Below are 26,210 nucleotides of genomic sequence, written 5' to 3' on the forward strand. Positions count from 1 at the left end.
TGCAACAAGGGGCTTGTGGGTGGATGGGAGGTGGTGTGGGGCAGCCCTGCATGGGCCCAAGTGCTTCACTTCTCTTACAGCCCTAGGAAGCAGGCATTCCCGTTCAGGAAACTGAAGCACAGCTGGGGAGAGGCCCAGGAGGCAGAGCTCCAAACTCCCAGGGAGGTCGTATAGCTAACAGGTAGTGCCTTCACCCTAATGTCGGTGGGGCCAACAAGCAGGCATCCATGGATGCTGGAACCCAGTGCTGGCCTTGCCCATGATTGCTCTCCGCACTCCAGGCTGGGACCTGCTCCTCTGCCCCTGCCCATTGCTTCACCCTTGCTGTTGGAGCAGGGCTGGGGGGTGTTGTTTTGTAAGTGAAACTGATGGCATGGAAAATGCAAATCACCCTGGGGATTTACAAGGAAAGAAATCTTCCACTAAACCCTGATCAGGCCTCTCCCTGACCCACAGGTACGTCCATGCCACCTGAGGGAGCCAAAACCCAGCTGGGCCCCTGTTGCTGTATGACAAGGCTGGTTTCTCCATCTGCTCACGGAGGCGTTTGGATCTGATTCCTCAGTTCTGTCCATCTCTAGGGGCCTTAGGTCCAGGATATGGGAGTTGCTTTGGGAGCTTGGCCTACCTACAGCCCTGAAGTGCCACAGCCTACAGCTCAGACTGCCAGGCCTGGTTGTGTGTAAGTGGCAGCAGAGTTGCTCCACCTACCGCAGCACTTTCCAGTGGTGCATTGGTTTTGCCCACACACAGTTGTCCCTTGAAGGAGGAGCCGCTGTTGGCTCACTTCACAGCTAAGGAAACAAGTGTAGAGAGGTGGTGACTTCCTCAGTCGTGCCTTAGCAGCCGCTGTGCGCAGGGACATGGCAATGCCTGGGTCTGGGCAGGTCTGGGTACGGCAGCCACTTATAGCAGCAGTTACTATTAATTCTCACATAACCCACACCTAACTATTCATGAGCAGCTGGAAATCCAGATTTTTAGACGTTGGCACCTTCATGCAAAAGCTCTTGCCCCTCCCCCGCCAAATGCGATCAACTCCTACCCTGGGAGCAGCACTGGCTCCTGAAGGGGCCAAGGTGAAGAGGACCAGAAGAGAGGGCCCTGAGGATGCAGGGAGAGCCCCCAGGTGGGGGACCGATGGGAGGTTGTGGGGAGGAGAGGAACTGAGGAACTTCTGTGTCTCTACCTGTCCTGCACTGGTCTCCATGGGTTTTTGAAGTAAAGCTCCAGGACGCCTGATCTCCCATCCTGAGAATGTCTGTCCTGTGGGCCTTAGGACAGCTCTGAGCTGAGGTTCATTATTCCTTCTATCCAAAAGTAGGAAGCTAGGAAAAGTTCTGACAGAGCAACTGGACATTTAGATCTGGGTTTGTCACCCTGCTCTGTACTGACTGTAGAGGCCTGGCAGGCCCTTGACCTTCCTGGGGTCTGGGTGTGGTCGGCCCTGGGCAGGGTCTTATCCTCCAAGCCTGCCAGCCTAATATGTGTCCTCAGGGAGGGACTTCCCATTTGCTGTGTCATCCTCATTTGCCTATGAAGGATCTGTTTCTCAGACTGTTCCCAGGATAGGCTGAAAGGGCCAGTCCACCATGTGTCCCCATGTCTACTTGGTTTTAAATTCTCCTGGAGAGAGACCCACATGAGAGTCCAAGGCTGGTTCCCAGTTCTCAGATACCGAACTGAGTGATGGTCCATAGGAAAGTGGCCATTGGGGAGTGTCCCAGAAGGGGAAGGCCAAGGCCAGCCAGCTGTGCTCTAGCAGAGAGACACAGGACAGGGAGGAGGGGACACCTGTATAACGAGCACATTCAGACACATGTAAATGAGCATGCACATGCAGCGTTGTGTCAAGTTCATGTGCACCTCTTGAGCTGTGTGACTGGGGAATGCTTCTTGTCTATAAAATGGGGCTGCCCAAAGATGAAGTGACCCCGTCTATGTGAGTGCAGTGGAGGCCTTGACCTCAGCTCCTTCCTCATGCTCCCATCTTTAGCAGGGGGCTTGATCCTGCTGACATGCCTGGAACAGGACCCAGAGTTGCAGCATCACTCTTGGTCAGGAGAGATGGGGTCCTGCCACACCCTCCTGCCCCTGTTATTCCCCTCCCCCAGTGACCCCAAGAGCCGGGGAAAAGCATTACCATGGGGAGAGTGCAGATGTGGCACCTCAGGCCTGGGAGAATCTGTGTTCAGACAGACCACATTTGTGAACAGGAGGCTTAGGAAGTGGCCAGGTCCCTGTATCTCTCCATCTCTGAAAGGCATGCATGGAGCAGGGATGAGTTGGAAGCTGGAAGGTAGCAAGGCCTGCCCTTGGGCCCCAGGCTGAGTGAGACAGGCCTATGCACAGTCCTGGCCCAGGAAGCTCTGCAGTAGTGGCTCTCCCTCTCCTCGGCCCAGGCTGGCCCAAACATGCTGACAGCCAGGAAGGGCGGCGAGCCTGGGACAAGGGATACTCCCTGGGAGCTGGTGGCTGCCCACTGGACACCCACCGTGGGGGACTGTTACATGGCAGTGGGGTGGGCCCAGGGTTCTGCACTTCTGTCAAGTACTTTCAGGGACCACAGCTCCCACCAGGTGAGTGCACAGAGCATGAGATAGGGGAGGGCTGCCACCTCATTTCCAGAAAGATGGGAAGGAGGCCAGGTCTGTGAGGAGGTGCTGTGCCATCACCCCCACTTCAAAGACAGAAAGGGAGGCACTGCCAAGGTCATGTAGGCATGCCTGAGTCGAGCATGGCAACATGGAGTGGGCACCCATGCAGGTGTACCACCTCACGTGGTCCCCCAGCAAGACTTGACATGCCCAAGGCCACACAGCAAGGTGCAGCTGACCCTCGAAGTTCCTCAACCCTGAAAACAAAGTGGGTGTTCTACCATGAGGGGAGCCACTGAATTATGCCCATTGCATTCTGGAATGTCACACAGCCACCATCAGTGTGGGTAAGAAAGCCAGCTGGCTTGGAGGGACCCGCCTGGTACTGTGGAGAAAGAACAGTGAGGAGCCCCAATCCATTGTGCATCTGTTTCTCCCTAGGGTGGGGTGGGACTGACCCTATTTGTCATCCACAGGCATCTATGGTCAGCAAAACCCTTGTCCCCACCAGCCAAGGCAAAGGTGGCAGAGACAGTGGCACTCCCTCTGTTGATTTTCCCTTCCTCCCTTACAGTCCTGATTTTAGCTCAGCAAATGACTTCCCAGAATAGAAGCTGCATTTCCCAGCTTCTCCTGTAGCTGGGTGTGCCTGTGTGGCTACATCCAAATGACAGAAGGGAGTATGCAACATCAGGGAAGGGGTATGCTGTTCTTCATTACTTCCTTTTCCCTGCTGACTGAAATACAGGTGTAATGGCCAGAGAGCTCCAGCAGCTATGTTGGACCAGAAGTAGAACTTGGGTGTGGGAGTCTCACAGCAGAGTCAGAGACAGAGGAGTCTGTTTCCCCAAAGCTTGGAGCACTGAGCCCAAGCCCTCCCTAGGCTGTCTACCTCAAAACTTCAGAGTATGAGTAAGGAAAAAGGTCTATCTTGTTTTGAGGGTGCTATAATTTTTTTTCTGATACAGCTGATTTCAATCCTATTTTTATTTATGTTATATTTTTCATTACTAAATAGGTTTTCTTTTTAAAACAAAACAGATCGAAACACTTTCCCCTCCTCCTCAATCCTATTTAGAAAAAGTATATTAGATTATGGCACTGGCCAGCTAAAATGCCTCTGAAGTCTTATCTCAAAAATCCTCACTCCTGGCCACCCCTACTGCCCTTCCGTTTGTTCCATGGACTCCTCTCTACCTCAGGGCCTTCGTATTTCCCCTACCTGGAAATCCTGCCCCCAGGCTTCCACAAGGCAGTCTCCTTTCTGTCACCTGATTACAGACCACCTGTCTGCAGTGTCCCCTGGCCCCTCTTCACCCCGGCCCTGGGTCAGAGTCTGAAAGCACTGTTATTGTTTGTGTGCATGTTGACTGCCCCCCCACACACACCCGCCAACCCCGCCTAGAGCATGCCCTGGCCATGTCTGCTCTGATCCAACCTCCAGGCATCCCTCAGCCCAGCTGGCTAGGCCCAGCCTGTGATCCACAAACCACTAATGACAGGGCTGCTGGGCTCTGTATTCTTGGCCCTGACATTGACCATTGACTTAAACCACAGAGTCACTGGGTCACAGGTGAGCATGGGAATGAGGACAGACATCTGGAGCCCTGGTGGCAGGCGAGTGGTCTGTGGTTTAGAGAAGAGCTGTTGCTGGCGGTTCAGGTCTAGTTTGGGTACCCCTTTCCTCTCCTGAAGGTTGACTGCTGGCTGTGGCTTGTCCAGGGAGCTGACTGGGCCAAGAGCCCAACCCAAAGCCATGAGGAGGCCCTGAGGAGGCCCTGTGGGCCAGCCATTGCTATTCCTTAATAAACTGGGTCTGAAAGCTTCACATCTGGCCCAGGTGCTCAGCAAAGAGTTTCTGAGGGACCTGTGGGGCCTGTGCACACCCAGCCCTCAGTTCCCCCTGCCTGCCTCCCATTGCCCAGGGCCAGAGCCTCCTCATTCTCCCAGTCAGAGGGCTGCCTCCTCCAGGAAGCCCCAGATGCTCCTGAGGGTATCTTCTCTATACCCCCCGCCCCAGGTATCTTCCTGCCCGCCACGGAGGCTCAGAGGGCTATCTGCTTTGGCACTCACAGTTTCCAGGATGCTTTCCACCCCTGCTATTAGGGTCTGTTCATAGGCTGTGAGTTATGACCATGATCCATCCCATGGATTATGACCAAGTGGAAACACCCCGCCCAGGCTGGGGACTTGGTGTGCACTGTCCACTGTGGAGTGTTGGGGAAACTGAGGTTCCCAGAGCTGAGATTGAACCCAGGTCTCCTGAGCCATTTTGTCCTCCCCAGATGGGTGCTGGGAGCCACCTTGAAGTCATGGTGAGGCCCTCAAGAGCTCTTGGCCACCTGAGGATTTTCTTCTTTTCCCTGGAGAAGTACAGCCCACCTCGGATCTCAGCAAAAACCCCAGGGACCTGTGGTGGGCCGGGGGCTTCAGGCCCAGGTGTGGATCCTGATGTGGGAAGGGCACAGAGGTAGGCCTTCAGGATACTATGTGGCCCAACTAGATGGGTGTCCTTGTCCCAGTTCTGGTTGGGCCAGCATCAGAACTGCTGAGGGACATGGCTCACCAGCCCAGCACTTGCCTTTCTGCTCAGATCCCAGGGAGGCTGATGAGGCTGGTGGTGGTACCATATTCTGAGCCCTTGGGCCAAGTCATGGATTTGACTGAGGGACCCCACTTCTGAGTACATGCCATGGGTGTTCCTTCACATAGATGTCCTTAATAATCATCCTTCAGCATAGGGGCTGTGACCCTCTGCTGTAGGAAGTCAAGAATTGTCAGTGTGGCACTTTAGAACAACTGTACTACAAAGACACCATTTTAAATTATTTTACTTGCTTAAATCCATTAAGAGAAAAGGCCTGAAAAGAGATCCCATCTAGGGTCAGCTGACATGGTTTTCATGCCAGTTGGGTTCCAGGTGACCAGATAATACACTGTCAGCTGTCACATCTCACTGTTGTTGAGCAAATCCAGTCTAGCAGATGGGCAAGCACTGCTCTCATCCCAGTAAAGTCTGTGTTATAGAAAAGCAGGGGACCTGAAGGACCATATTTGCAGGGTGGCCAGGCAAGGGAGCAGTGCAGTTCCACTTTAACTGGTCTTTTGCCTTTTGGCTGCTGCCTGGTCTATGCTTCTTAGTCTAAAAACCATTTCTTCCAGGTTTCCTTGAATCCCACAAGGTGGGCTAGTCTCTGATGTCCTTCCTTGCTTTTAGCCAAAGCTGATCAAAAGAATTTGAGAGCTGAGATATTCCCTTTTTATTCCATAGCTGCTACTCCCAGTCTGCAGAAGGCTGCGAAGGTTTGGTGGGTGAAATGGCCTGCCCAGGACTCACCTTGTCCTATAAGGAGCTGGTAGGAGGCAGTGTGTCCTTGTGGCCAGGCGGGGGTGGGGGCTGGCTGACCGCAGGGGCTCATCCAGGGGCCACCGCTGCTCAGAGGCCAAGCTGCTAGGCCCCTGGCCACATATTCAAGGCAGGTCTACGATCCGCCCCGCATATAATACACCGTCTTCTTGTGGATGTTGTCTGCACTGTGGATGTTGTCTGCACTGTGCAGAGGGTGCAGTCTCTGGGGAAGCTCCTAAAGATGCGACATCTTTCCCTGGCTCCAGTGGCATCCGGGCTGGCAGGGCTGGTTCTGGGCAGAGCCCAGGGCATCATGCAGCCAGCTCTCATTAAGGGCATCTCACAAGTTGAAGGAAACCCATCCAGCACAAAGGGGCATTTATCAGCTGAATGGCATGTCTCTATCTGAATGCAGGGAGGACAGAAACAGTATTTCATGGAGCACCAGCAGAGCTAGGCTCTCCTGCTCTGGAGAGTGTCAATTTTCCAGCTCCTTCTCCAAGCTGTGCAATCCATCCATATTCATGGTGAGTTACTCACTCTGTCCTGGCAGGAGACTCACTAGTCCTTCTCCTGTTGAAATTGTTAGGGAGAAAGGGGAGAAGGAAAATAGAGAAATGTGAAAGGGAGGGAAGGGACAAAGAGAAGAGGAGAGAAATAGGGATGGGGAGAGACAGATAAAGAGAAACATGGAAACACAGGTAAACACAGGTTATATCTTTGTCAGAATGCTTTGACTCAGTGGTTCCCTATGATGTGAATGATGTGAATTTATGGCTTACCTTACACCCTCTCAGTAAGATGAGAGCAGATGGCCTCACACTCCAGGATGTGACTTCTGTGTCCCTGAAAATTCCTGTCCTTTCCAGCTTGTGTAGCTCTGCCTATGTTATTCCTTCTGCCTATAATGTCCCTCCAAAAATGCACAATTAAGCAATAAAGTCCTACTTGACTCCTATATATAATTCAAAAAATTTTATGTACTAAAACCAACATGCTAATAATGTTTTGGAGAGATTAAGGACTAGCTCAGTTGCTTGTAATAGAGATCTAAAATTCGAAGACTTAATACAGGATTTATGTTTCTCTCACATGAAACAAGCCTGGAGATAGGAAATCTAAGAATAGGTTGGCACCTCCACAATGTTATTAGGGATCTTTCTTCTCTGTCTTGCTGAGTGTGGAGCTCCCATCCTCAAAGTAGCCTCATGGCCCAGTATAGCCACTGGAGATCCAACCATCACAGCAAGAGGCAGGGAGAGGGGTGAAAAGGCGCTCATTTCCAGTTTTCTGTCCATTCTTAAGGAGCTTTACAGATGGCTAACTCAGTAAATTCTGCTTACATCTCATTAACTTCCTGTAGCTACAGGGTAGAATGAGCAAATTGCACCCCCAGAATAAGACCAGGCCTCATTTCTTAAGGAACATGGAGCAGGTGATTTGTAGTATCTGCTGCAGGCACCTGTGAGCACAGATGGTGAAGAGGTGCAGTGGTTGATTCTTTCTGGAAGGCAATCATTTAAATACATATCAAGAAAGAGTGAAATATTCATTCCCTCTCATATAGTCCCAAGTCTGTGATTTTATCTTTGGGAAACAACTCAAAGGGGAAAAATGCCCATGTATGAATACCTTTGTTGTCCTGTGATCACTAAGCATGACAATTTGGAAATAAAATTTCCAACAGGAGAATACTATGTTATATTCATGTGTTGGGGTATTTGGTCAGTCACTATAAATGTTACTCATGAAGGATGGGGAGCAACACAGAAGAGTTTTACAATGTAACTTCAGAGAAAAGATAGGATATCAAAATACATTGTGATTGTCACTAGTTAACCTAAGTCTGTATGAAGCTGGGAACAGAGAGTCAGGTGGCTCTAAGGGCAAGGCTTTCTTTTTAAACTTCCCAAAGCTTGTTTCACACACACACATATGCACACATTTTTTAATATAAAATTATAAAAGCATTTATAGAATATAACAAAATACATAAACAATAAAATTTTGTATAAATAAAATAATAAATATTAAAATATATGTATATAATATATATCTAAAATATGTAAATGTAATATGTAACTATAATAAAATTCAATAACATAATAAAACATACATTTATAATATTTTACTATAATAAAAATATGTTCATTGTAGAAAATCTAGAATATGAAAGTAAGAGAAAAAAATGACTCTATCAAGAAAGAATAGATTTTCCTAGTTTGATGTTGTATTCACAGTCATAGCCACTGTGAAGCCTTGGAGGCATCCAAGGTTCTTGTCTTATTCTTGCATCAGTGTTGAGCGGGGACTCAGCCCAAGTTTGCCCCACAAGTCTCCTGTTCTCATGGATCCCCTGCTCTCACGATGGGGTCCGGAGCTTCCAGAGGTGACCAGAGCATGCACGACCTCTGAAGTTCACACGGAACCCACCACTGATGCTGCTGCCATTTTCCATTGACCAAAGCTATTTGGCCAAGCCTAAGTTCAAAATGGTGAGTAAATGTCCTCCATCCGCAGTGGGAAGGAACCAGTGTCAATAAGTACCCATCTATAATCTAGATGTATAGCCTTTCCTATACTTTTATATAAAGACATGTTCTTTACACAGTAGAATCATTCCACTTACATTATTTTGTCTCTTAATTATGTGTGTTGACTCTTTCCACATCATAGAAATTCTTCTGCAACACATGACTGCATATAGTTCTATTTTATGGTCATATCATGACTTATTCAACCTGATGGACAGGTTTCCTTCCTTCCTTCCTTCCTTCCTTCCTTCCTTCCCTTCCTTCTTCCTTCCTTCCTTCCTTCCTTCTTCCTTCCTCTTCTTCCTTCCTTCCTTCCTTTCCTTCCTTCCTTCCTTCTTCTATTCCTTCCATTCCTTCCATTCCTTCCATTCCTTCCTTCCATTCCTTTTTCTTCTAAAAGCAATAGTTCAATGACCATCCTCTCCTGGTAGCTATATCTTTGCACACATTTATGGTTTTTTAAAGAATAAATTTCTGAAAGTGGATTTAGTAAATGGGATAGCCAGTCTCTGATGGCCTCCAGTGATCCTCACTTTCACATTCACACCCTTGTATATTCTCCCGCTCAGTAAATTTGGGTTGGTCTGTGTGGCCAATAAATTACAGCACAGGTGATAGTGTGCAACTTCTGAGGCTAGGTCATAAAGGGCATGGTGGCTTCTGCCTTTCTCTCCTGGGTCACTCATTCTGGGGAGCCAGCCAGCATCATGAGGACCTCAAGCAGTGCTGAGTAGAGCGCCACGTGGGAAGGAGCTGAGGCCCCCATCCAGCAGCTGGCAACAGCTTGTCATGAGGGAGTGAATCACATGGAAATGGATCCCCAGACCTAATCAAGCCTTCAGATGAGACCACAGCCCTGGCCAACATCTGACCTCAGCCTTAAGAGAAACCCTGAACCAGAGGGACCCTGCAAAGTCACTACTGAATTCTTGGCTCACAGAAACTGTTAGAGACATTAAATGATTTTTTTATGGTTCCTTTTTTTTTTTTTTAGCATTTTATTTTGTTATTAGTTTCAAGTGTACGATACATTGGTTTGACATTTATATAGCTTATGAAACAATCTCCCGATTACCACCCTTCTGGCTCTACACATAGCCATTTAAATGATTTCTTTTTAAAGACACTAAGTTTTAGGGTAAGTTGTCTCACAGTGATAGATAACAAACAACAAATGTTTTGGTCAAGAAGCCAAGCTCTTCTGTGGTATCAGATAAACCCCAGATTTTGGTGGAAAACACAGATTTATTTCTCACTCATGCACATCTGACATGGGTAGGGGCTCCTCTTTGCTTGTCAACAAAGAGGCACCTAGGGACCCAGCGTATTTCAATCTAGTAGCAGGTCACTTCCTCTTACATTCAGGTGGTAAGATTAGTCATGTGATCACACATACAGAACTGAGAAAATAATTAGGTAAACTGAGCATTATCTCTGCCATAGAAATCAAAAGAACTATAAATGGCTACTACCTGTTTTAAAAAAAATAACCTCAGAATTAAAGACATACATATTGAAGACATGATTCACAATTTTTCAAACAAAATAAACAAAAACCTTTTTATTGTTTTAAACCTGAGAGTATCAAAACTTCCACAGTTGCTACAAGATAAACACTTGCAAATAGCAATTCTTCACAAAAATTTGACAAAATGTATCAAAAGCCTAAATTATTTCCTCCGACCAAAATAATTTTGCTTCTGGGAATCTATCTAAGGAGGCATTCTTTAATATGATAAAACTTTACACATAATTCACCATAGTGTTATCTAAAGTAATGAAAAATTGCAGGCAACCTAAATGTATGCCAGGGAAAGGGTAGATTATGGCACCTCCGTGATAGACTATCATGTGACTAATAACAAGCAGTGCTTGCAGTGGAGCTCATCATAACTGATACTACAGTGTTATGAGGAAAAGTTAAATAAGTTCAATAATACACAGAGAAAAGAAGCACTAAAACGTTAAGCATGTTTTCCTCTGGATGGTGGGATGGGATCTTCCTGTTTTATAACTTTCTCGACTTGCCAAGCTTTCTCCAGTGGGCATGAGGCACCTTTGTAAGTCTGCTGGTCTCTCCCTCCATACACCCATTTGTTAGATAATAAAATGCTTTCTTTAGAAGACGTCTCAGTCAGGTACAGATCTATGTATAAAACTTCATATGTTATTTTATATTCAGACAACAAAGGAAAAAGAAGCGACTTAAAAAGATGCTGGTTGGTGTTTTTGATTTCTAATCAGAAGCACGTCTACTAGCTTCACTGTCCCCTCTCAGATGACAGCTTCCCAGTATTCCCCAAATCTTACCCAAGAGTGGAGGGGGTGCAAGCCAGGCAAGAAAGAAGGCTCTTTGGAGAGCACCAGGGTCCTGGTCTTGCATCCCCAGCAACTGGGTAGAGACCACCGTGGACTCCTCCATGGATGCTGCCACTTGAGTTCAAGTGAGAACCTAGCCTAAGGCTAGGGACATCTCCTACCCCAATGGCACCAGATGCTGATGGCCCCCCGATCCCCACGTCACATGATGCCCACATCTCCCAGGATGCCTACATCCTTTATGATACCCACATCCTCCATCATGCCCATGGCCCCCATTATGCTGTTGGCACCATGATGACACTAAGTGGGCTCCCAGTGGTGGCTTCTGCTCTCATCCTACCTCTGGCTGAGTTCACTCTCTGTTATGCACCTCTTAGGGGAAATTCCTGCCCCATAGGGAATCCCTGAGTATTGAGGCCAGAAGAGTGGTAAAGACTGACTGGAACTTTAAAATGAATATAATCAGGTCTATGGGAGGAGCTAGGGCTTATGAGAGGAGTTCTCACACTCTACTTAATTGTTAGAACCCTACAAGAAGAACTCTATGTTTATAATAAAACTCTATGGTTCCCTTCCCTTAACTTCCTTTTCCCTTGCATAAATACCCCTCCGTCTTGTCACGCAGGCCAGAATATGCACATGGCTTGCTGTGGCTTGCCATGTCTGCATGTGCTGTGTTGCAACTCTTTCTTTTTTCCTGAATAAATCCTTTTTTTGTGACAAATCACCTAGTCAATATTATTTTTCAGCCGACAGTTGCCTCCTGGATCCAGAAGTTAGTCACCATGGTAAGGTTGGAGCTGGGCAGAGGAAGCTGGGACCTGCTCGTGTCAATGTTGACCTCCACTCTCTGGCCACATGGCCTCAGCTGTAGTCTGACTTTCTGAACCTCACGGGAAGAGCCAGTGTTGAAGCCGCCTTCCCAGGCCTGGGCAGTGAGGAGAGCACACCTGTGGTCCTGTGGTCAATGTCCTAGAGTCAGACAACCAGCTGGCACGTATCCCTCACAACAAGCCAAACCATAGGTGCTATTATCCCATTTATAGATGAGAAAACTGAGGCCCAAAGGGTGGTATAGCTAGCAGGTTGAGGGCAGGGCTTGAGAGCCCACATCCTCCCCTCCCCACAGCACTCTCACCTGGTGGCTGTGAGGAGGTGGCCTCTGCTGGGTAGGTTGTCTCAGCCCCATGCTGACGTAAGCCAGGCTCACAAGGACTGGGGCACAGGAATGGGCTCAGGCCATGACTATATGATTGGTGCCACCATAAGAGCTCAGATTTCAGAGAGGCTTGGTGTGGGCCAGAGGTGGCCAGAGTCACTGTGCTGGGCTAGGGGCTGTGGCTGGTACCTCCCAGGGAGAAGGTGGTGGTTGTGGCCCAGATCTGCCAGAAAGAGGAGGAGTAAGGGCCATAAGGGCCACAGACATTGGCAGTGGGAGCTACGAAGACCTGAACAGGAGGAATGGAGGGTGACGGCCATGGTGTGCCCAATGTCCCCTGAGGCACTGGGTCTTGGCTCAGGGCCTGGGGGAAACCAGGGGCCAGAAGACTGAGAGACAGAGGACCAGTGAGAGCCCAATACTGTGCTATAATGTGACTACCAGGAGCAGAGGAACCTCAGCCCTGTGGGCACCATGTGATTGTCCATCTGGTTCCATCTCACAGATGGAACCTGATGCTGAGGGAATGCTTCTCTCAGGGTCACACAACCGGGTCGGAGGTCCTTTTAACACAGAGCCCAGCTCTCAGTCTATCACTGCCTCACCCCACTGATGCAAGAGAGAAAAAGAGAGAGAAGGAGGGATAGAAAGGGAAGGAGGAAGGGAGAAAAGGAGGGAGGAAAACTCAGGAAGTAGAGGAAGATAAGAAACCCTCATTGCCTCTTGTAGACTCTTGTGCATGGTCTAGTCGGCCCTTGAAGCTACTGCCCACCTCCTTCTGACTGTATGGAGGCTCTGAGCTCCTCTGGAGAGCCGAGCCATACAATGACTGCTTGCGGGTATGTGTGCAATGCATCTCTGGTTCAAGTTACATAAGGGACTCCAGCAAGTAGTCTTGTGACATAAAGGGTTTCCTTGACCTGGATCCATTCTCTACCACTGGCCATTGGACCCTGGTGCCCAGTTCCCTATTGAAGTAGATACAGGATGCTCATGAGTAAGGTCCTGCCTTCACTCCTGTGGGCTCCCTGCTGCCTTGGTTGTTGTGGTGAGGGACAGGAGCAATTACTGATACTAGGTCTGCCTGTGGTGTCACCCTTGGCCTTGGGTATCCAAAAGACATTAGGACTGAGGACTCAGAAGCTCTTTTCTCTTTTAAAAATTCCAGCCATATTTGAAAATGAAAGCATTTATTTTTCTGCTTTATTTTTTCCTATGTTTTCCAGAAATTGCTTAAAAACACATGGCCATTAGATGACCTCTTTTCCTCCACACTGGGCTCATGGCCCAGCCCAGCCAGGGATGAAAGAGGCACCTGACTCATCTGGAGATGGCTTCCAGGAGCAACAGAAGGCCGGGGTCATTGAAACATCAAGGTAAATGAGATACTCAACCTTCACTCTGAGGTCAAGACATAAATAAAACCAATTAAGGCAGCAGGAGTGAATTGTTAAGGTGGCATGGCAAATTGTGGCACCAAATGTGTTTTTCTCTCTGGTCTGCAGCCTGACCTGGGAGACAGTGGCTACAGCACTGGCAGTACTCACCAAATCCTCAGAACGCACCCTTGGGGGCAGCTGTCAGAGCTGGTTTATAAGCTAAGTATGTCCACCCGTTAGGAATGAATGAGGCTTCACATAATAGAAATGTTTTTATTCCTCTTATTACTACATCAGACCTGGGCAGCTGCTGCCTCACTTAGAGGCTCAATGTTATCTGAGTAGTACCTCAGGGATATTCTAGTCTCCTCAAGATTCCTGCCTCATGATCACAATACAGCCGCCACAGTTGCAGACATCGTGTCTATACAGGCTAAGAGAAACAGGGAGGAGCCCAATAGCCATATCAGCTTCCTTTTATCCTGAAAGCAAAGCCCAGAATTTCCCTGGCAGACTGCCTTTAGATTTCATGGCCAACCCTAGTTGCAAGGGATGCTATGAGAAAACGGAACAGAATCAGGCCAATCTTGACCTATTATCTGGTCTGAAAATGCTGTCTATTTTTACCCAATATTCATTCTTGCCTTCTTGATTTTTAGTAACTGAACCCCCAAGTTACCCTCAAATAAAGACTTGTCCCCTCTACAGCCCAGTATGCCCACATGACTATATTCTGTCCTGTGAGATGTAAATGAAATGCTGTGCACAACTTCTTGGTTAAGTGGTGAAGGGGAGGGATGTGCCCTTTCCTGTTCCTGCTGGCTGGCATGGAGATGCCACAGCAGGATGGAGGCAGCCATCTGGACCACAAGGTGGAAGCTGTTTGTGGAGGAAGCGGAGCCCCAAGGGGGAAGGAACCTGGGCTCTGAAGATCTCAAAGAGGTGAGAGCCCAACTCCAGTGCAGAATGACTTCTCTGTTAAGTTCTATTACTTAGGGACCTTCAAATATTTGTTAATTTAAAAATAAAAAGGCCTTTCAAAGTGAGAGGCAAACAAGTGTTTATTTGAGATCAATATGAATAGCTATTCAAGAAGTGCTGATTCAGGCAGAAGCCCAAATAGTGTTCCAATTAGGAGGCAAAAGCAATGGATATTTATGAGAAAGAGAAGAGGAACAATTACAGCAATAGAAGGAAGGCATTTCTATTGGTGCAGATAACATAACATAGTGATGTTAATGCTAAACAATTTTTAAAATTTTCAGTCCAATAGTCATCAGTTTGGTAGTCATAATATCTGTTTTCTTTTTATCTTTGCAAGCAGTTCTTTGGGACATGAGTTTTCTTAGGCCTAGTCCAAAGGTCATTTTGCCCTGTTTTAATATTCCAAAGGTTTGAAGAGGAAGACATGTGAGGCAGTTTCTCTGGCATGGCAGCTCTGGGTCCATTTTAAAGTGGCTCTGTTTATTATTATTTTTTGACACATACCAACCCACCACCGGAGTTTCGTTCTTCAGAAAGGAGGGAGTAGTGGCTGTTAGAGAGATGCTGATTTAGGAACACCATTGCCTGGCTTTCTACTCCTCAACGAGGTGAAATACTACTCCTCTGCTTGATTGTAAGATGAGGCTTTTTCTCTTCTCCAGATAAAAACGTCTGGCCCTCTCCATTGTAGATCCCCACTATGGGTCCTCTAATGGATCCAGGGAACTCTCAAAAAGGAGGCCTCAGGTTGTGGTATCCTGTGGGCCAGGTGGGGCTGGACAGGGTGAGAAGTGATTTACATGTTAGTCGAATCATAGCTCACACACACCAAGAAAGCACTTATTGATCTGGAGTTCCAGATCAATGTGTCTTGACAATTGTATGCATAGACCATCATGAATATCAAAACTTAGAACATTGCCATCTCCCAGATGTTTCCTCATGCCCTCTTTGTGGTCAAACCCTCTCTCCCAACTACAGAGACCACTGCTCTTCCATTTTTTTCCGCCATAGATTTACTTTGCTTGTTCTGGAAGCATAAATAAACAGAATCATTTATTATGCCTGGCTTCTTTACTCACCAAATGTATTTGAGATTCATTGCTGTTGTTACCAGTGTCAGCAGCATCCTCTTCATTCCTGAGCTCTCCTCCACCGTGGGGACACTCAGCATGTTTATGCATTCATCTGCCAACAGGCACTTAGGTGGCTCCTGTTTGGGGTGGTTGTAAATGAAGTTATTCTTGGCACTTGTTTGTATGGAGTATGTAAGCATATGGTCTCACATCTCCTGGGAAAATAGAGTGGAGTTTCTGGTAAGTGTGTATTTCATTGTATAAGAAACCTTCAGACCATTTTCAAAGATGCTGTACCATTTTAACCCAGCAAAGTATGAGTCCCAGTTGCTTCAGCTCTTCCCTATACACTGGGTATTTTCTCTCTTAAATTTTAGCCATTATAATGGTGTTGGTTGGTAAACTGACCTCCATACATGGAAGGCAAGGAGAAATGGAAGAAAGAGGCATATCACTCCAGATTGGCAGGTGGCAGGTTTAACAAATGAGGGAACTTACATACAAGGCTTGTCTTGGGTGCCTCAAGACAAGCAGACCTCCGCACCTGCTCGCCAGAACCTTAAAGTTTATATAGAGGCCTGCACCAGGTTCAGTCACAGGTATCATGCAGATATTCTCAACAACATGGTGCTCTCTCAAGGCCGTGTCCTTGAAAACAGTTCCGCTGTGGGAATGGTGGCAGAGCATACATTCCAACACAGGGGTGGAGCGAGGAGACTTTGATTACTGGGGTCTAGCTTGTGTGTCAACAAGCAGTCATGTCCTCTTGATGACCTCCTCCAACATTTCACCCCTCATGACCAGCTTGTAAAATCTTGTGTGTAGCCCTCTTATACAGTGTGCTCCAAGCAGTCTACAAGGGGTTTCATTAGCATGGAGGCGACTCGTTTGGCATCTATCCAGTTGCATTGGAAGCAGAGGCCATAGAATAGGAAAGGCACATGCAAGATTAAGATAATGATTTCCCAAACCATTTTTTCCATCCAAAGACCCATGATCTGAAGCACTGATTTATTAATTCCCCTAGGCTGTGGGTCGGATCATTCAAAACATTCACTTGTGTCCTCTTGTGATTTAATAAAAATGATACATTAGCAGACTTATCAGGTCTGAACATATAACACCCTGATAACAGCACAGGTGCCCCCTTACAAGGCAGTAATAATTTCTAAGGCCATCCTATTTTGGAGGACAAGTTTTCTTACTAGAGACATTTCAAAATTTAGTAAGGACAGGCATTGTTGGCTATCATTTAAGGCCTGTTGGGTGAGTTTAGTCATGGGTTCTATGTGTGCTATAATGTCTTCCAGGACAATGGAGGGGACAATGATAGTGTCAAAATAATCATACCAGTGGGAAACAGATAGTGCCCACTAGCTAGAGGAGAAAGAAGTTGGCAGCTTTAAAAATGTAACCTGGCTGCACAAATCATACATGTTGGCTGGGGGAAGCAGCACTGTCAGACATAAGGAGATGCGCTGAGGGCAGGACAAGCTAGACCAGGACCCCACCTTCTCCCCTCTGTCAACAATGTTCCATTCCAGGTGTACTGTGTTTCAACATGTCTAGCTTTGCTGCAGGACAATAAAATCTCAGTGGAGACTTGTAATTCCCCCTCATTCAGGGGTACGGAGTAAGCCACCCATCTATGAGATGTTTCATTGAAAATCCCAGTAGATAACTCCTTTCCCAGGGCTGACAGGACTTGGTGTTCTCAGCAGTATAGCTCGTTGCTCCACGGTGGGAATTGGGGCATTGGCGACATGTCTTCTGTGACTGCCATATCTTTGGTATAGTGTCTGGGCAGTGGTCCCCAGTCTGGCATATGGGGCAATAGGCTCTGCTGGCTGATCATTCAAATGTATTAAAGCCTGAAACGGTACTTCAGTTCACCTAGCCAAGGTGATTTTACTTGATAGTAACTTAATCTGCTGCTTTAATATTCCATTCTTCCTTCTTACTAATCCTGCTGCTTGTGGGTTATAAGATAGATGGAACCTCCATCCAAAGTCATGTTCTTTTGCCCAGTCTTACACATCATGACCTCTGAAATGTGACCCTCAACTACTATCTATTCTGCACAGGTATCCATACATGGCATTTATCTTCTCTAATCCCCTAATAGTGGCAGCCTGGTTTGCAGAGTGACAGGGGAAGGCTTGGGTTAGAGCCAGACATAGTGTCACACAAACCAGGGTATGTTTAGAACCATGACTCAGAGGGAGGGGGCCAAAATAATCAATTTGCCAATCTCTCACTGTTTGGGAGCTCTGGTGGATGGCCCTAGTTTCCTTTGGCAGTTGCCTTGGGCATTGTTGAGAACACACAGGACATGCTGTCACCGCATTAACCAAATTGCTGTATTTAAAGAGTAATTCAGCATCTTTGGCAATAAATCATCCCACCGGAGTACTGTGGTGGCTGTTCTTTCTACTTAAGCAATCTGCTATATCTACAAGGGCTAGTTGCTAGGAATCAAATCCAACCTAGGGCATCAGCTTCCTGATTGGCAGAGGTGTCAGTGCCTCATGAGCCAGATGTAGAAAAATATGAGGATTTCCTCAGGCTCTTGCAGGTAAACTCAAATGTCCCCCCCCACACACATCCTGACCCCACAAGTTACATTTGTGATCATCCATCCCTTAGCTTCCCATTGTCCAAGTCACAGGGTTAATCTCTTCAGAATGACTCAGCTATCAATGCAAAGGGTTGACAGCCATGGCTCATGAGTGGTCACCAGTCAAACTGGTGGCTGTGGTTCCTTCTTTCCTGAGAGGCTCCACCTGGAGGAGCACTGTGTATACTGCTAGGAATTGCTCCTCTACCGGATATTTCAGGTTTCTCTAATCTTCCACAGCTGGGACCAAAATCCTAGGGGAACTCTACCCTTCTACTGCCTCTGCTACAGTAACTGGCCCATACCTTCCAGAGTCACAAACACATCTAACTTGAGTGGTAGCCCTGCTTTATTGGTGGTGGTATTTTTGTCTTTCCTTTTCAAAGATATTTAAGAGCTTCCTTCTGATTGATCTCCTTAGTTCCATATGTATCCTTTTTCACCAGGTAGAGTATAAGAGATTGTGAAGACGCTTAGGTGGAAATAAAAGTCCCTGCTTCCCAATCACCAATAAAGGTTTGTAAATTCCTCTCCTTTTTTTTTTTCCTTCTTTTTTCCTTTTTCTTCTTCCTTCCTCTTTTCTTTTCCTTCCTTCTTCCTTCCTTTCTTTTTTCCTTTCTTTTTTTTTCTTTTTCTTTTTCTTTTCTTTCTTTTCTTTTTCTTTTTCTTTCTTTTCTTTTCTTCTTTCTTTCTTTCCTTCCTTCCTTCCTTCCTTCCTTCCCTCCTTCCTCCTTTCTTTCTTTCCTTCTTTTTTTTAGGTGAGGCAACCCTCAGTTGACCTCACAGATTGCAAGGAACTTGTCAGCTTACAATCCCTTTTTTAAATAAATTTTTACGCCTACAGCACCTGGTCTTCCTAGGTGGTCTCCCATCCAAGTACTAACCAGGCCCAACCCTGCTTAGCTACCGAGATCAGATGGGATCGGGCTTGTTCAAGGTAGCATGGCCGTAGACCATTTTTCTTTTTTTTAGGGGATAGACGAGCTTGAACCTTATAGATCACAGCTTCTAGGACAACGTGCGTCTTACTCAACCATATGACTCCCAAAAAACCTCATGGTGGTGCCTGGGAGATGAGGGGCAAATGTTCCAGCAAAGTCTGCAGGGTCTTCCAGCAGAGGCAAATCTTCACATGTGAACATTATATTGTCAGTATAATGGGCACATTTTACTGATTTGGGGAAGAACAGGAAAAGATCTTAGGCAATCATCCCATGACATATTATGGGCTGTGCAGATAGCTTTGTGGAAGTGCTTGAAAGGTCTATTGGTGCCTCTCACACCTTAAGGCAATTGATCTTAGCTATCAGAAACCTGTCCTTGTCAAAGCGTTTCCATGAATCTCCTTGAAGAGGAAGCACTTTTTCAGGAATATTTTTGCAAAAGCATCTGAGTAAAACAACTGTCCACAAATGACAAGAGACTTAAAAATGACCATGATTAAAAATCTGATCAGAGTTCATTATATTGCAATTGACAAAGAAATTTGGTTATTTCTGTGACAAATTTTAAACTTATAACTAGAATTATGACTGAAAACATTATACCAAGACATACCAAGTTTTTAAGACTTTCATAGAAATATACCCTAAAGAAAGTTTAGCATCATTTTTCATTTGATAATGCTTTCCATGTAATTTAACATAAAAAAGCTTAATTAGTTTAATATCTCCCTTTTTTTAAGGAGAGAGAGCATATCTTTTGAGATCTTCCAGGGGCCCTCTGAAAAAGCTCAAAGTTAGTTTAAGGTCAACAAAACTTCATTTAGAATTTGATTTGGGGGAAGTCTGTCAAAAATTTCAAAAGATTTAAAACATTTCATTGGTCACTGTGAAACAAAATTTATTTACCCACTTAACCAAAGTGACGATTAAAGACTCTAAAGGCAAATACAGAAAGTTACAGAGTTGTAAAAAAAAGCTTAGCTCTTTTAATATTGAGAAAACTCAGGTTTTTTTAAGTAATCAAACACCTGATAAAGATAACATGAAACACAGAAAATTATTTTGCTAAAACATAGAATCTTTGTTTTCATGGCAAATTACTTAAAAGGTAAAGAAATACCTTTCACTATTCCATCAAAAATAGACTAATAGTCTACGAACACTTTGTCCTTTTACTAGATTAAATAAAATTGTTTCAGTTTTGCATAAGTACATTATTGATATTAAAGCTTATTTTTCTTTAAGCCAATTCAATAGAGCTCTTTTACAAATTAATTTTGGCAATACCCTCTGGAGGTAGAAAAAAAATCACATGCATATAACATGTATCCATGGACATACCTAAATATACAAACAGACACAAACGAACCCCATAGCTTCTATTCCAAAACTTTAGAGTAATCTTATGGAGACCGTAGAATAGATTTTGGGCAAGGGAGCTTCTACAGCAGTCTATATTTTAAAAGCCTCTTTACCCCTTTATTTCCTTCAGTTTCAGGCAATCACAGGCAATGTTTTTGTTCCTGGCATGTATAAATTTCAAAAGTATAAGATTTAGAATTTCAAGGGACAGAGAAAGAATGCAAGTTTTCTCCTAGGAGTTATGGGATATATTTCTCTATTATTAGAAGCCTAGGATAATTGCTATTTAAAATTTCCCTTTGTTTTAAGAGTTGGATGGCCTGGAATACTCCATCCTTTGTACTATCAGTCAGCCACCATAAATCCTCCCCTTTGCTCTTCTCACTTTCCCAGGGATTGCATGTCTTAATGTCTTAATCATGCTTTGTCACAAGCTCTTGGATCTTGATTTATGGAGCTTGTGCCCTCCTAGCTTTGTAAAACAGCATGCTAAGGTCTCCAACTTATTGTCCTGCTCTCCCACTTTGCCTGCCAGCCCTGAAGCTAATAGAGTAGTGGACAACCTATGTCCTTTTCTAGTCTCAGCTCTTTATTCAACTTTCTCACTTGAGTTTCAGCCTCTAGTTGGGCATTGGTGCCCAGCCAAACTGCCCACGATGGAGGCCAGCCCACAGTGGCAGTCATTTGTTTCTCTCCTTTGCCAGTGCACTATGTGCGGTTCCTCAACTTAGAGGTCAATGGCCAATTCGAGATTTCCCCCAAGGATGCCTCTATCTCAAGGCTCATTTCTATGGTCTCTTGGCTGGCTCACCAATTGTTGGTTCATAAAATGGCCCTTGTACACAGAAGGCCAGAACAGATGACTTCAAATCAGTAGGTGGCAGGTTTAAGAACATACATACTATGATACAAATTTATTAGGCTTGTCTTAGGCGCCACAAAATGAATAGACCTCCGCTCTGCCCACCAGAACCTTAAAGTTTATAAAGAGGCCTTAACTGGATTTGATCACATGTATTGTCCAGATGGTCTCAAAAACATGGCGCTCTAAAGACTGCGTCTCTGAAAATGGCTCCTAATGTGGGAATGGTGGGCAGAACATACATTCCAAGGACTTTTTCAAGCTCAGCTTGCTGGTCAACTGGTGGTCACATCCTCTTGATGACCTCCTTTAACAAATGGGTTTGCAGAGGTATCTCACTGAGGCTTTAAGGAGTACTTACTTGGTGACTTATGGCATTAAGAACACTTTCATGTGCTCAGACATTTGTATATCTTCGTTTGTGAAATGTCTATGCAAGTCTTGGCTCATTTTTAAATTTGGGTTATTCATCTTTTTAGCCTTGATTTTTAAAAGAATTCCTTAAATTTTTTTATAAGTTTTAAAAATTTTATTTCTCTCGCCCCTGCCTCTGGCAACCACCAAATCTGTTCTCTGTATCTATGAGCTTTTTGTGTTGTTGTTGTTTTAAGATTCCACATATAAGAGGGATCATGTGGTATTTATCTTTCTCTGAGGAGTTCTTTATATATTATGCTTACATGTCCTTTTTTGTATATAGGTGTTATAAATATTTCCTCCAAGTCTGTCTTTTCTATTATTTTCTTAATGCTATCTTTTGATAGGCAGAAGTTTTAAGTTTTATGAAGTCCAATTTGTCAGATTTTACAGTTATTTCTTTTGGCATTCTGTCTAGGAGGCCCCTTTCCCCCTGTGGTCACTGTACTAGCTCATTGCTTTTGAGCCCCAAACACCCTTCAATACCTTCTCTGTGGTGACATTTTTCCTTCTCAGTGAGGGCAGTGTCAGGGCACTTGGTAGATAGACACTGCAGGAGGAAGGGGCTCTGCTGCCGGGGGTCTATGGTGTGAGGGCAAAGACATCTGGTGCTCAGCCACAAGCACTGATTGGTGTCCCCATGGCCTCTTGATCCACGTTTTGAGCTCCAGGCCTCCGCCTACTTCCTGACACCCTTAGCTCACCCACTGTGTGCTTGGCCATCAGGCATAGAGCCTGTACCATGGTGGCTGCAGACCGGCCTGGCCCACACAAACCAGCAGACTTCCCTGACGTCTAGTGGACTCAGGCACACCTTCTCCATTGAGGCCTAGCCACTTCCAAGTTAGCTCTCTCTCAGTTTTGGGGTTCCCTTGAGCTTTCTTATATCTCAGTGCTTACTATCTCATTGTACTACATGTCCTGTTCAGATCTCTGTGTGGTCCCTACCTCTTGACTGGACACAGACCAACAAAGCCACAGAGATACTCTTTGAGAAGGTCTGTTACCACTGAGACATGAGATGCATATGTATATATTTTACCATCTTAACCATTTTTAAATGCACAGTTCAATAGTGTTAAGTGTATTTACATTGTTGCGCAACAGATATCTAGAGCTTCTTCATCTTCCCAACTGAAACTCTATCCCCATTAAACATGAATTCCCTATCCCTGTTCCCAAGCCCCTGGCATTCACATCCTACTTTCTGTCTCTAAGAATTTGTCTTTTTGTGACTGGCTTATTTCACTGAGCATAGTGTCCTCAAGGTTCATCTACGTTGTAGCATGTGTCAAAATTTCCTTCTTTTCCAAGGCTGAAATACATATACTCACATTTCTTTATCCATTTACCTTGGCTGTTGTGAATAGTGCTGCTGTGAACCTAGGAGTGCAAGTATGAGACACATTATGTCGATGACTGCAGCAGGAATCAATAACGGCTATTGCTAACTGGGTATCTGCTTCATGCTAAGAGGAGGAAGGCAAGGGTCAGGAAGGCCATGTGGGAAGGCTTGGGTGGAACCCCCAAAGCTGCACCCAGAAGACAAACAACCTGAGCCGTGTCTATGTTATGCTGCCAATGGTGGCCCGAGGGAAGGGAGCACTGTTTGCTCCCCCTACACTCTTGCTGCCTACCTCACATACACAATTACTTGCTCACATGTATACACACATGTACGCACACAATTACATGCTCGCACACTCTCACAGATGTACATGCTCACATGTAATAAACACACACTCACACACACAAACACACATGTGTTCACATGTGCTCTCTCTCACACACACCCTCCACTCCTAGCTGATCTTCACCTACCTTTATGATCTTCCAGAGTGGGAAGGACTCAGTCTAGGGCTCAAACATCTACTGACAGACCCGACTTTTCTGCATGTGATGTAGCCATCAGGACCTCCTTGGAAACACCGCCATTGAACCTTCTGCTCCTGGGGACATCCATGGGACATTTTCAACTCTGGGTTGCTTCTCCTTTGGCACCCAGAGGACTTTCCTGCTACCTAAACAGAAAATGGTCAGGAAATGAAGATTCTATCAACCAGAGAAAAATCTAATTTAGTTGACAAAAATGTAAGGTCAGAAAAGCATATGGCTTGACACATGTAGTCTCATTAGGTGGCATTGACATTCAGAGATTAAGGACCAATGAACAACAGCTGGGTGGGGGCAGTGGGATTTTGTGGTCTCCTCTGTGTCAGCGCCCCTCCCAGGCTCACAGGTCTTGGCTCATTTCTATCCTACTTCAGTAATAGTAGTGTGACTAGGTCAGATCCTCAGCTGGGATGCCTCTGACAGGCCAGACATTGTGCCAGGTACTTTATTTATTAATTTTTAAAATTAATTTTATTTTTTAAAATTAAATTTATTTTAAATTTAAGTGTAGTTGATGTACAATATTATATTAGTTTTAGGTGTATAATATAGTGATTCAACACTTATATACCTTCCAATGTGATCACTCCACCAGTTCTACTAATCTTCTGTCACCATGCAAATTTATCAAATATCATTGACTATATTCCCCTTCACTTTATTTCACCCATACCCTACTCCCGCCCCTCTGGCAATTGTTTCTTTGGATCTGTTTCTGTGAGTCTGTTTTTGTTTTGTTTCGTTTCTTTCATTTTTTAAGATTCCACATATAAGTAAAACCATATGGTATTTTTCTTTCTCTGTCTGACTTATTTCACTTAGCATAATATCCTCCATCCATGTTGTCACAAATGGCAATATTTCATTCTTTTTCATTGCCAAGTAATATTCCATTGTGTATATATACCATCTCTTCTTATCTTTTCAATCAATAGACATCTAGGTTGCTTCTACATTTTGGCTATTTTAAAAAATCCTGCCATGAACATGGGGGTGGATATATCTTTATTTTATTTTGTTTTATTTTATTTTATTTTATTTTATTTTATTTTATTTTATTATTTTATTTTATTTTATTATTTTATTTTATTTTATTTATTTTTTAGGCATGGTAACCCTTGCTGACCTCACAGATTGCAAGGACCTTGTCAGCTTACAATCCCTTATTTTTTTATTTTTTACGCCTATAGCACCTGGTCTTCCTAGATGGTCTTCTATCCAAGTACTAACCAGGCCCAACTCTGCTTAGTTTCTGAGATCAGACGGGATCGGGTTTGTTCAGGGTAGCATGGCCGTAGACTGGATATATATATATATTTTTAAATCAATGTTTCCATTTTCTTCAGATGAATACCCAGAGGTCTAATTGCTGTGTTGTATGGTAGATCTATTTTCAGTTTTTTGAAGATTATTCATATTGTTTTCCATAGTGGCTGTAACAATTTGCAGTCCCACCAAAAGTACACAAGGATTCCCTTTTTTCCACATCTTCACCAATACATGGTATTTGTTGACTTTATGATAATAGCCATTCTGATTGGTATGCGGTAATATCTCATTGTGGTTCTAGTTTGTGTTCCCTGTGGTTAATGATATTGAGCATCTTTTCATATTTCTGTTGGCCATCTGTATCTCTTTTTTGGAGAAATGTCTCTTCGTATCCTCTGCCCCGTTTTTGATCTGATTGTTAACTTTTTTTATTATTGAGCTGTATGAGTTCTTCATATATTTTTGTACATTAACCCTTTATTGGATATATCATTTGTGAATACATGCTTCCATTGAATAGGTTGTCTTTTTGTTTTGTTAATGGTTTCCTTCTCTGTGAAGAAGCTTTTTAGTTTGATGAAGTCCAATTTATTTATTATTGCTTTTGTTTCCCCTGCCCAAGGGGACATATCCAAAAAGATATTACTCAGATTGATATAAAATAGTTTACTATCTATGTTGTCTTTTAGGAATTTCAGGTCTCACATTTACGTCTTTAATACATTTTGAATTTATTTTTGTATATGGTGTAAGGGAGTGGTTCAGTTTCTTTATATATATATATATATCTGTCCAGTTTTCTCTTTGCTACTTATTGTAGAGACTGTCTTTTCCCCTTTGTATATTCTTGCCTTTTTTTTCTCATAGATTAATTGACCATATAAGTGAGGGTTTATTTCTGGGCTCTCTATTTTGTTCCATTGGTCTATGTGTCTGTTTTTATGCCACTGTCATATTGTTTTGATTACTATAGCTTTGTAGTATAGTTTGAAATCAGAGAGTGTGATACCTCCTCTTTGTTCTTTCTCAAGGTTGCTTTGTCTATTTGTAATCTTTTGTAATTTCATATAAATTTTAGGATTATTTGTTCTAATTCTGAGAAGAATGTCGTTGGTATTTTGATAGGGATTGCATTGACTATGTAGATTGCCATGGGTAGCATGATCACTTTAACAATTTTAATCTTTCCAATCCATGAGCCAGATACTTTATATACTGGATCACATATGGCAAGTATGACTACAAGTGACACAAACTTCAAAGTACCAGTTGCTTAAACAAGAAAGGCATTTCTTTCTTATTACATATAGGATGCCTGAGGTAAGCAGGACAGAGCCAGTGTGGCAGTTGCATGTGGTCAAAAGTCCAGTTTCCTCTATTTTCCTGCTTTGCCACATTCAACACATAGCTTCCACTTAGTGGTCTAAGATAGTTGCATTAGTGCCA

General features: G+C 44.6%; 1 non-coding gene and 1 pseudogene across 1 annotated transcript; both read right to left on the reverse strand.

Moving 5' to 3' along the window:
- Window positions 1-18,852: 18,852 nt before the first annotated feature.
- On the reverse strand, window positions 18,853-18,971 carry LOC120581117 (5S ribosomal RNA). The gene has a single exon (XR_005647160.1). It is a non-coding gene; the product is annotated as a 5S ribosomal RNA (ribosomal RNA).
- Window positions 18,972-24,676: 5,705 nt separating this feature from the next.
- LOC120580961 (uncharacterized) lies at window positions 24,677-24,795 on the reverse strand (annotated as a pseudogene).
- Between the last annotated feature and the right edge of the window lie 1,415 nt (window positions 24,796-26,210).

Source organism: Pteropus medius, unplaced genomic scaffold (assembly GCF_902729225.1).
Source record: "Pteropus medius unplaced genomic scaffold, Ma_sr-lr_union100, whole genome shotgun sequence".
NCBI classification, from domain to species: Eukaryota; Metazoa; Chordata; class Mammalia; order Chiroptera; family Pteropodidae; genus Pteropus; species Pteropus medius.